Source organism: Mus musculus, chromosome 6, assembly GCF_000001635.26.
Source record: "Mus musculus strain C57BL/6J chromosome 6, GRCm38.p6 C57BL/6J".
NCBI lineage: Eukaryota > Metazoa > Chordata > Mammalia > Rodentia > Muridae > Mus > Mus musculus.
The window spans coordinates 147,229,297-147,242,205 of record NC_000072.6 but is presented as its reverse complement, the minus strand read 5'-3'; positions in this window follow the sequence as shown (position 1 = coordinate 147,242,205).

Below are 12,909 nucleotides of genomic sequence, written 5' to 3'. Positions count from 1 at the left end.
TCTCCTTTATTTGGTCAATCCTCGCCCATCCCTGTGCACCCATCCAACAAATACCCACTTACCCAATTTCAAGTCTATGAGAAATGTATCGGGGCTCACTGTGCTTGTAGGACTCTACACTTACACAGGCATTATCTTTCTCTTTTTCCCTCTTTCCCATGTTTATCACTTTAACCTTATCCTCTAATGACCTGGAGCTTTACTCTGGCTACACCTCCAGCCAAACCCACATATCCGAGTCTTTCTTTCAAAGCCCTTTCTGGCTGTCTTCACAATTCCCTCTGTCCTGGCCTTCACTTTCCAGACCAGCTACATTTGTTGTTGTATGGCTCCTTTTGCCCTGGGTTCTTCCTCTCCTGGCTCTGGGCTTTTACTCAGTCTCTTCCATATCTCTGGAACAACAACCTAACCACAGCCTTCTCCTCTGAATCATGCTCAAGGTCCAGCTGCTTCAAGACGTTTTTCCCTCCCATCTTCCAATCCATCACATCATCACCGACCCAGCCTTGTACCACAGGACAGCCTTGAAATGACTGGACTTATAAATATGGGGTGACTGTAGTTCAATTTCTGGCTTACGTCAATACTAAAAGCCTAATCTCAGAATTAATCAATGTTAACTTTGAGAAAGAACCAAAAGAAATGGCCAATAGTTACTGAGTCAGCACTGCAGACTCTTAAGAGCAGTTCATTCGAGATTAATAGATTTAATTCTCTGCCTTGCTCCCCCAGGAATCTGCGAGAGATCACAACAACATGGCCACAATGAAATTAAAAATGGCCAAGATTAAGAAAACCATTGGCAGACCCACACAGCAATGTTATGGAGAAGATTAGCATATGCATTACCCATCCACACACACAGTGTCATGACCCACACAGTGCCATGACCCACACAGTGCCATGACCCACACAGTGCCATGACCCACACAGTGCCATGATTATTGAAGTTGAAATGCCCATTGGCTCCAATCAACTTGCCACTATAATTATTAATCCCTATTTTTTTTTACCTAATATTTGAAGTTACCCTGCCCTCTTGAAATGACATAAAAACTTACTGGTCTCTTTCTGGAGTGCAGGCAGGATGACGTCGATCAGTGTCTGTGTTCCCAAAAATGTCTTAACTGACACATGTTGCCAAAAGGCATGGCCTGGTACAAAATCCTGGTGTTCAGCTGGGGAAATTCCTGAGGAATTCTGCAGAAAATGACCTTGCTTTACTTTTTAAAACCCAGAACTTTCCAAACTAATTGAAATCAAATCCCCCAGGTTTTTCTCCATTCTGTTCTCTGTCAATATGCCAAGGGACCCCTATCAGAATCCAAGCCATGGAGGATGTATCTGCTCTGTAATCTTATTCTACGAAGTGGCTCTGGGATACAGACAATCATTTATACATTTCTGTGCTTTTTCAGAATTTATATGTTACCTAGATACAAAAACAAAGCCCAACAACTCAGGGCCTCCCATGTGTATGTGAGTGCTCCACCTCTGTGCTACAGCACCAGCTCCCTTTTACTTATAATTTGGAGACAGACTCTGGCAAAGTTGCTCCAGCTGGCCTTGCCCTCTCTATTCTCCAGGCCATGTGCTGAAGGTTCAGTCATCCCATCTCAGCCCCTCTGGAGCAGCTAGACTTACAGGCAGAGTTCACCAGAGCCAGTTTCTGAGAGATACCTCTTAAGATAATATACTAAAACAATTTCAGTCTAATTCTTAAATTGTTAATTATTTGGCTTGAAACAAAATGGTTTGGGCAAGCTTAAATCCATGACGGCCTGGGAGTGACCAGTAGGTGGCAGCACCAGAGTCGGCCACCCTGTAAAGACCCAACCGTGATAGATTTCTGTGAGCTCTTGCTAGCCACGCACTAAGGCAGCTTAGAGAAAGCAGAAAAGGAGAGAGAGAGAGAGAGAGAGAGAGAGAGAGAGAGAGAGAGAGAGAGGGAGAGAGAATGTTTCAGGAAGGATAAAAACTGCTCATGTGCTTATTCTCTGTAGTTTTTCCTACATATTCTTACCTAGTTATACAAACATAGAATTTGCTTCTGATCCTCCCAACACTGCTGTCAGGTGTGTTCTACCTTGCCTCCCCCTCTCTATGGTTTCTCCATGCCTCCCACAGTGAGACTTGATGGATGCTTCCAGCCTTCTGTTTTTCAGCATCATCTCTCACTTTGCATTCAAAAGCACTCAATTTGTATTGGTCTAATCTCTCTACATATTTTCAATTAGTAACTGTAGTGAACACCTAATACTTTTAAACCATCTCACCCATTTCTAAGTATGCAGCCAATTCTGTGACACGTGTTTCTGTGTAAAAATTCCAGAAGAGGTAAATCTGGCAGCCTTCAAACTCTTCCAAAAATCACACTTGCCCCAGAGCCTGGCGATCCCATTCCACTCTCTGTGATTCTGGTGACTCTAGGTTCCGCAATCATACAGAGTCATGCAGCATTTGTCTTTTGTGGCTGGCTCACTTTATGTGACATGCTCAGGTCGTCCAGACTATAGCAGTGTCACAGTTTCCTTCCACCTTAGGGATAAACATGTATCCAACTGCTACATTTTGTTTATTCACTCATCCATCAGTGAACATCTATGTTGCTTCTCCCTGCTGTCTGTAATGATAATGCTGCTGTGACCCCGGGTATGCCAGTAGCCTTCTACCACCCTTTCAGTTTCTCTGGATATATATATACTCTCATTTTTGTTTTCTTTCTGTTGCTGTGATGAAACACTTCAGTCAAAAAAGCAATTCAGGGAAGAAAGGACTTATTTGGCTTATATTTTCAGATTACAGTTCATGGGGGGGGGGCGGTAACCAAGATAAGAACTTTAAAAAGCTGGTCACATCACATCCATAGTCAGGAATACAGAGAAACAAGTACACACATGCTTGCTTGTTTGCTTGTTTGCTTGTTTGCTTGCTTGCTTGCTTGCTTGCTTGCTTGCTTGCTTGCTTGCTTGCTTGCTTGCTTGCGCTCAGCTGTTTTTCTACTCTTACAGTTTGGATCTCCTGACTAGAGAATGATGCCACCCATGGTGGGCTGAGTCTTCCCATCTCAGTGTAATCTAGACATTGCCCCATAGACATGCTCACAGGCCAGTCAATAAAGACAGTCCTTCACCGAGACTCTTTTCCAGATGAATCTAAATTATATCAGGTTGATAATTACAGGTCACCATCTCGGTCTCATGGTGTCACAGTCAGGTTTTGGGGTTTTGTTTCTGTTTTTTGTTGTTGTTTGTTTGCTTGTTTGGAACTCTGCACTCTTTTCCTTAGCAACTGTGCCATTTTCATTCCTACCAACACAGGACAAGGATTCTAGCGTCTCCAAGTCATCATCAACTTTATCTTTTACTTTTTGATAATAGGTACAATAAAATGCTATGATTTTCATTTGTATTTCTAAGATTATACAAAGATATTACACAGCTACTCACACGCTTGTTGCCCCCTTTGTATGTCATCTAGGGAAACATTCATTCCTCAGGCCATGTTTAGATCAGGTAAGTCATCTTTCTGTTCCTGGGTTGTAGCATTCTTTGTTGGTTTCTTGTTTGCTTGTTTCTTTGTTTATTTATTTATTTGTTTGTTCTGCTATTAGCCCCTTGTCAGATATGTGATTTCCAAATGTCATCTCCCATCTTCATGCTGTCTGTTCACTCTGTTAATTCTATCCTTTGATGCACCACATTGAAACAAGACATTAAAAAAAAAAATAAAAAGACAAGATCTCACTGTGTAACTTTGCCTGGCCTGGAACTTACTATGTAGTAGAACCGGCTGGCCTCAGAATCACAGAGATCTTTCTGCCTCTTCCTCCTGAGTGCTGAGATTGAAGGTGTGTATCACTCACCTGGCCTGAAACACATTTTAAAAGGAAACTTGTCCACGCGGTTACCATGCTTTGTGGAAACTATGCCATCCTTTAGCTAGTCAGTATAGTGGTACACTTTCTTCCATGTGCCTGTGGAGCTCAGAGCTCAACTTTGAGATCAAGTAATGTGAACACATTATGGTTTTGATGCGTATTACTAAATTTATTTTCTATGAATTTCTGTGATCAACTATAATAGTTATGGCCCGCTGAATGTATGCTGTGAACCCAACTGTGTCCTCACACAGGTTATCATTAATTCTTTATACCAGGACTGCAAGGTAGAGAGTACCACTGTCTATATGGCTAATTACATCAACTAGACACATAGACTACCATCAGCTACCAAGACCAGACAGACTGTGATTGGTAGAATTAGCATTGGATGTCAAGCCTACCTGTGCCCGTGGATGGACAGGGTTCTCAAGATCTTCCTATGCATACAGCCTGACTGGCCAAGAGGAACCTCCTATGTAGCCCAGGCTAGCCTTGAACTTTTCATGGTCTTTCTGGCCCCACTTCTAATGCTGGGATCGCTATATACACATGTTTATAGTGACACCTGGCTATGTAGTTAGCTTTCTGGGGGACTTTCAAACTTCATTCCAAAGTAGTAGAACCCTGTTACACTCCCGTCAGGAGTGAGAAAGGGTACTGGTTTCTCCACATCAGCAGCAGCACCTTTCTTTTTGTCAGCCACAAAATGAGTGTGCACTTGTCTTTTCCTTGGGTTTTGCACATCTGTAATGGCTTCAGCATTTAGCATATCTCTGGAGACAGCCTATATATGCCTTTGCTGGCTTTTCAGTCTGGTTATATAAGGATGAGTTTCAAGGGTGAAGTGTATATTCTGTGTCCCTTATCAGACAGGATTTTCCTGGATTTCTTTCCACGTTCACTTTCTTTCTTGAAAAAGTTCACTGAAGAATGTCTTCATTTTGCTTGTGCATGGCTGGCCCCTCTCCTCTAAAACTGTAGCTGATTAATGGATTTAGGGAAAGCTCAGCTTAGCAGTGTCACTGTTTTCTGCTTGAGGCTCTGCCTGTTTGGCAGGATAAATGTGTTTGGGTCTATTGTTTGCCATGTGATAAAGCGAACTCGTCTTTAGGAGAAGAAACACTCCCATGAGTGCCTGTACCACATTAGATGACAGAGTCAAGTATTAGCTACAAATAAGAAGCTATGGCCTTTAAATAGTTGAATAATTAATAGTGTTATCATTCTTGGCCAAGCATATTGGCTCATACTTATAACCAAGCACTCAGGAGCTGAGGTAAGAAGACAGCACATGATAGATAGATAGATAGATAGATAGATAGATAGATAGATAGATAGATAGATAGATAGATAGATAGGTAGATAGATAGATAGATAGATAGATAGATAGATAGATAGATAGATAGATAGATAGATAGATAGATAGGTAGATAGATAGATAGATAGATAGATAGATAGATAGATAGATAGATAGATAGATAGATAGATAGATAGATAGATAGATAGATAGATAGATAGATAGATAGATAGATAGATAGATAGATAGATAGATAGATAGATAGATAGGTAGATAGATAGATAGATAGATACATAGATAGATAGATAGATAGATAGATAGATAGATAGATAGATAGATAGATAGATAGATAGATAGATAGATAGATACATAGATAGATAGATACATAGATACATAGATACATAGATACATAGATACATAGATACATAGATACATAGATACATAGATACATAGATACATAGTTTATAAAATTTACACAACAAAGACTTCACTAAAATACTGTCTGGCCTTTTGAGTTCAACTATAACACACTTTAAATGGAATTCACATCACATTAGTATCACAAAGCCCAATAAAATTAAAACAGGAAAATTTAAGTCAAAGGCAAAATTACTCTTCACTATATTTTGTTTTTAAATGTATAGTGAAACTGTAAAGGGCACAGTAAAATTGTGACTGTTTTATCAGAAATGGGAAGTTTTAGGGGGCAAATCATCCTTGTGTCCACAGGTAAGCATGGGAGAGGCCAGGGAAGGGGAAACATGCAGCCGATCTCTCCAGAGGGAGAAGATATTTGGCTGTTTCCCCTGGGATTCTGGGGAAATGTAGGTTACAACATGGTAATCCTTTGCCTCCATTGGTCCAGGCTCTGCTCAGATCCTCCGGAATATTAAGTTTGTTAATCTCAGACCCTTTCCTCCTAAGACCTGAGCAGCACTTCTAGGCCATAAAACTTGTTCTTGTGAGAGATGTTATTTGTGCTTGTCGACATCCTAAGCGACTCCTGTGTTCTCTGAGGACCTGGCATTACCTTACCTTAGTCGATCTCCCTAGACCTTTATCTTCAACATTGTTTCTAAGTCAACAGAGCCCACCTTTATGGAGGAAGCTATATGCACTTTGTAAAGAGCTTCAATGGAAACATGTCTTAAGTGAAACTGAGTTAACTGTTACCAGAAAACTTTTTTTTCCCCAAAATTGTGCTGTGCTTAAATATGGTTCAAATAAATGAAATGGTGCCGGACTCTTGAAGTTTGTCCCAGTATCAGCCTCTAAGTTAGGCTAAACTGAGTTTCATTCTTGTCTCTTCGTGGACCATTTTCCTACCATCCAGAAAACCTGCAGGGACCCCTAACAGCTAACCTTTGCTACATATATACACAAGGACCTTTTGCCCTCTACAGAGTGCCTTCTCTTTCATTCTAAGCTTTAGTTGTGAAGATGAGACTGCTGTGTTCAAAGTCTCTAGCTAAAACAAAGAAAAAGTGATGGCCTACAGACATATGAGCTGTGAGCCAATGGTGCTTCCCTCTGCGCAGTCCATCCATGGCCACAATGAACAGACCAGAGCACTGTTCACTGCTCACCTCTATTTATCCCATAGAAGAGCCCCTGCCTTCAAAGGGGAAGAATTTCTAATAACAGAAGAGTGACCCTGTTTCTGCTGCTCAAAATTCTTTGTTTTGTACTAATGCAATGAGGAAACCTGGAGTGTTTAACAATCACGAGGTCCCAGTTGACTGGTGCTTCTGGGAGAGTTCCCTTAGATATAGAGGCCCCACATGAGCCAGACCACTCCCCTACCCCCACCCCTACCCCATGTCTGTGGAGTCTTAGTTCCATGAGAGTAACTGGTGCGGAGGAAAGGCTGTGTGCTCCAGGTGGACCCATGCTGGATCTTTTGCAGGTCTTTTTAGAGCCTTTTATATGAGCTCCCAGACGTATCTGACCAGGACGATTTATTTTCAGTAAGCTTTATATCCTTAGATATATATCCTTGGGTTCACCACAAAATTGAGAGATCACAAAGATTTTCCATATTCCTGCCAAGCACATGAGTAGCCTCCCCCTTTACGAACATCCTCCATCACTCTATGGTGTGTGTCACATGTAATTAAGCCACAGTGATGTAGCCTTGCGCTGAGTCCACAGTCTGTATTATCAGACACCATTGGTGTTCGTGTTCTGTGCGTCCTAAGAGTCACCCAAGGGTACTTTCTCAGGCCTCACTTCATCTCTACCTCTTCATCAAGGATCCTTTCACTTGCCCGGCCGTTGCATCTCTTCTGGAATATCATACTGTTAAATTTATCCAGTATGTCTGTCACCTTTTGATTGGCTTTGAAGTGTGCATTTATGTTTTCTCCGTGACAGATCATCTTTGTGTGACATGTTTTAGTTACTGCCTTGGCTTCATTTCCTGTTTCTGTGAGGAAAATGAATACCATAACAAAGGAAGCTAAAATCTTCCCACCATCTCTTGATCTGCCATCAAAGATATTTTTTGCAAACATACCCCCTTTGCAATCAATGTGCCTCTTATATCATTTTATGTTTGTTCCTGGCATTTTATTACATGAGCCAGAGTTTGCTGTGTAAAAATCAGCATCAAATTTGGCATGGAAATCAGCTTGATCAATATGAAAGGGCAGTGGTAAAATGGAATTTATCTCTTTTTTTTTAATGAAGAGTAATTTAGCTTTTTTTTCCCTCAGGTGTTTATGTCATTTCAAAGAAACCATTGCCTAACACAAGACAGCAAGTACACCATCCTACCTTTCCGTTTAGCAATTTCAGCCTTTTAGCGCTTATGATTATGGTAAGGCTATTTTGGGTTCGTTTTGTACGTGGCAGAAAGCCAGGACTCAGACTTGTTCTCTTGTACACTGAGAACTGGTTACCCTTGTATTGTTTCTTATGTTTGTTCACTTGCAAAAAAAACACCTTTTTTCCTCATGGGATTGCCTTTGGTTGATTTCTGGACAAGGTATTTGTTTTGGTAACCCCTGAATTCTGTAAGGCCCTTAATGCTTTAATGGAGTTTGCTTTTTAAAATGCTTTTAGGGGCTGGAGAGATGGGTCTATGGCTAAGAATAAGCTTGTTGCTCTTGCAGAGGACTTGAATTCTGTTCCCAGCACCCACACAGAGGCTTACGAGTTACCTGAAACTCCAGCGCCAAGACATTTGACAACCTCTTCTCGCTTCTCAGGGCATCTGCACACATGTGGTATTACTCCCACCCCACCCCACCCCACCCCCCAGACACACACATCTAAGGAATTCCCGGAGCTGGTCTTGGTTAAAAAGGCAGGGTTAAGTCCAACTGTGAGGCACACAGAAAACAACAACCAGAATGTATTTATGTATGTATCATTCATGTTTATTTCCTAATTTATTTTGCATTATGAATCAAAGCCAGGGCCTTATGCTTCCTACCACTGAGCTACCTCCACGCTCACAATGACCGCTTTAAAGGGGTCCAGCAGCAGCACTAAACCCTACACAGTTGCCCCAACGTGGAAACCAATGCGAGAATCCAAACCAGAGGTTGGCAACAGGAAAGAGCTGACACCTGAGGTGGAGTCTGGAGGCTGCCGGGTACAGGGGCCTCTACCCACGCCCGTAGAGAAGGAGCTGCTTCAGGGTACAAGACTGGGCTCGACCTTTGCTTGGTGAATGGTACTCTTCCAGTGTATTGCTGGGGAAAGATTAAATATTAGTATTTTAGATAGAGATTATATATTCAAGAAAACCCCTAGAAACAGCCCCAACACATCTGCCAGGCATGTACTGTAAATGCCCCCACACAGAAGAGTTGCAGTGAACTGAACAGGTCAGAATTTTCCACCCTAATTTAATACAGGCCTGGCATCAGGGAAAAGTCTGTAGGTGGGATTAGCGCGTTGTAAATTTGTGTTGCTTTTGCCCGGTCCCTCAACCAGAGCCATGCGCTTCACACACCCGTGTAGCTTTGAAACTTGGAGGCCCTTCTCTCTCACAGACCACCCTGACCCAGGAGAATCAGCTGAAGCCCTCCAGCTCCGTCCACGGAAGCAATGCTCCACAGCACCGAGGACATGATTTACGGCACACAGGACACTTTGCCCCCTTCCTTTCGGGGATATTAGATCTGTCCCATCTACTTCGACAAACGCCCCGGTGTTCATTCCTGTTTGCACAACAGTCTTGATCGTGGACACCTCTGGACACTTGCTCTCTGTCATTGGGGGAGGGGCAGCAACGGGAAGCCCTGCCGCTGCAGCTGCCGAGGACCACCGATGGTGCTGTTGTTGGCAGGCGGCAAGCCATTAGGAACCCGCTCTCTAATAAAATGCAAGCTCTCTGCCATGCCTGGAATCTTTGAGGATGTCCAAGAAATATTGTCACCATTTAAACCTGGAGGAGGCCTTGTGCAAAATGCCTAAGGGAGAACGCTGGCTCAGCTCTTGGGCCATCGTAAAACTGACACGTCCGTTTCCAAACACATGAGAGAGAAAAGGACATTAGTGCTGTCGGTATTCTTAGTTTTTACCCTTTTAGCTGGTAGAGTTTAATGAAACATTACCTTTTGGTTTCTATAATTATCTGATGGAGAGGAAGGAGCAAAAATGGGGAGTGGGAAGGAAGGAAAGAAAAACCCAACCCGCTACGGTGCCAGGAAGAGGAGAAACATTCAAAGCGGAATGGTGGACCAGCTGAGAATATGGCGTTCGGTCAGGACTTTGAAGCTTGAACTGATTGATACTCACCAGCTGAACAGTTCAGACAAGTGACCCAACCCTTCAAACTTACTTCATCTATTGCAAATAGGCTGCTATTCACCTACCCTGTGTGAGATAAACACTTAAAGTAAGTAGACAAAAACAATTAGTTAATTAGCTTTCACCACTGAGGAAATAACTCAGAAGGGGCGGAGTGGATAAAACAAGGTTGCTGTACTCATTTATTTTCAATGGTTTTACATGTCTGTTCTCTCTCTTTCGTGTCCAGAGGAAAACGTGGTAGTAGATTTGGGTAATTAGAAAAGGACTTGGGGAATAGCACATATTCTGGACGTAGGGCTTGGAGGAATTGAGCTGGGACCAACCTGGACTCCTCCTCTCTGAAGACTAGTTTTCATCTGAAGTCGATATGCAAACTGCCAAGGGAGGGAAATCTATCAATAGTCCTACCCAGCTGTGAGGCCTAGAACAACAAGGACCACCACACCAAGATATACCCAAGGGTGCAAAAGCAGTAACATCCTCGGGATAGCCAACAGCTCAATTGGAACTAAGGCCATTCAGTAATAAAGAAACCATGCCTGGTACTATAAACTCAGCCAATGACACACAACTGGTGAGGTCCATAGACCCTGGAGGAGCATCTCCTGCTGCCACTTTACTAACCCAGTATAATTTCTGAATATCTATCTTTATATGCACAGATAAATGTAGCTCTCACAACTCATCAAACAAGCTTTGTTTGTAGCAGAGATGGTCACAGAAATACACAGCTGGTCATGAAAAACACATCCTCAGTTGAAACAATACAATCCCTACACCTAAGGCTCAGGTGACATCATGCAGGAGAGGGCAAAAATGCTGTAAGAGCCAGAGGACCAACACATCTGCTGAGAGGGTCTTCTACACTTGATAGGAAGGCTATGCACTCATTAAATGTCAACAGTATGGTTAGCTATACAAGGCCTACACAATGACAACACAAGTTGACATCTCAGTGTGGGTGGGGGAAATCTCAGAGTCCCACCCCTAAGTGAAGAACTACAGGAAATTAAAGAAACTTGAAAAGGGGACAATCAGTCTTCTCTCGTTACAAAACCTCTGATATGTTCTCCGATCCTAATCAATCAGTCTTGAACACACAAACACAAAGAAACACTCATAGGTGCACACACACACAGACACACAAACAAACACTCACAGGCATACATAAATGCACACACACAAATAAACATAAACACACAGTCATACATACACAAAAATAAACATAAAACAAACACTCACAGGCATACACACACACAAATAAACATAAACACAGTCGTACATACACACAAACACATACAAACACAGGTATACACACACACAAATACAAACAAACACAGTCACACACAAACACACAGGCATACACACACACAAATAATCACACACAGTCATATACACACACAAATACAAACACTCACAGTCATGTACACACACAAACACACACACTCACAGTCATGTACACACACAAACACACACACACAAATAAACACAGGCATTCATATTCATACATACACAAACATAAACACAAACACACACAGTCATACACACACAAACTAAATGAACTCAAGAGGTTGTCATTTACAAATGTGTATATATATATGTGTGTGTGTGTGTGCATGTGTGTGTGTGTGTGTGCGTGTGCATGTGTGCTGATAATAAAGAATAAGAGACCGTGAATTTGAATGAATAGGAGTCACAGAAGGAGTTGGGAGTTGGGAGTTGGAAAGGAAAGGAGAAATAATGAGATAGTTTGTAGAACACCCCACAACATCTCATGTATTTGAATAAGTATCCAAAAACTAAGTGGTCCCTAGTTGGTGGGACTGTCTTGGGAAGGATTAGGAGGTGTGGCTTTGTTGGAAGAAGTTTGTCACTGGGTATAAGCTTTGAGGTTTCAAAAGACCACACCATTCCCAGGGTGCCCCTCTGCCTCATGGTTCTGGATCAAGATGTGAGCTCTCTGCTGTTTCTCCCCTCTGCCATCATGGACTCTAACACTCTAAAACCATAAGCACTTTCTTTTATAAGTTGGCTTGGTCATGGTGATTTACCACTTAGATAGAAATGTAACTAAGATGGATAGAAATAATATAAATACAACATTCATGCATAAAGTTCTTCCCAAAAAAGCCAAGAAAGAGGCTTTTAGAAGACTACAAACTGAAATCTCACGCTCTTCCTGAAGTCTAACAGCCAATCTGATGCATGAAGAGGTGGCGCCTTTGAGAGACAGTTGCTCATAAGGGTTGAGTTTTATTATCATCCAAATAAAAAGACCCCAGAGAGCTCCATCACCCCTGGGGGACACAGTGAGAGAACACTATCAATGAACCAGGAAGCATGTTATCACCAAACAACAAAATACTAACACCTTGAACTCCCCACCTTCCAGAACTGGGAAAAAAAAAAAGAAAGAAAGAAAACCTAGTCTAAGTTGTTTATAAGTCGCCTGGCTTGTGGTTCTTTGTTACAGCAGCTCCTATGAACTGAGACAGAAAACAGAACTGGAAAGGTCACAAATAAGTTCATGGGACCACACCCATGCTCCAGAAATCGACCACACAAAAGCAAAAAAGAAATTATAGGGAAGGTATCTCTTGACAATATTTAACTAGAGATTTTATTCCCCTTTCTACATAGAATAGAAAGGAAGTAATTTACAGGTTTTCTTTCCATCTGACACATCTCCATCTCTGAGAGCGTCATGACTTCTCCATCCTCAACAGCTGGGACTGCCTGGGGTAGGATGGCAATCTGAGGTGGGATTGTCTGTTTGCTACGCTGCTGTTTAGCTGAAGACGGATGTGGCACAGAGAATGCATCCTCTGCCCTCGGCTATCTGTCTCACTGTTAGCTCTCTGAGCTAACTAAAATAAGAGGATGAAGAAGAAGACTAAAGGCAGATCATGGCTCTTGTCTAGAAAGTGTGCAGTTTCCAATGGATCCAGGTACATTGCTTTCAGAG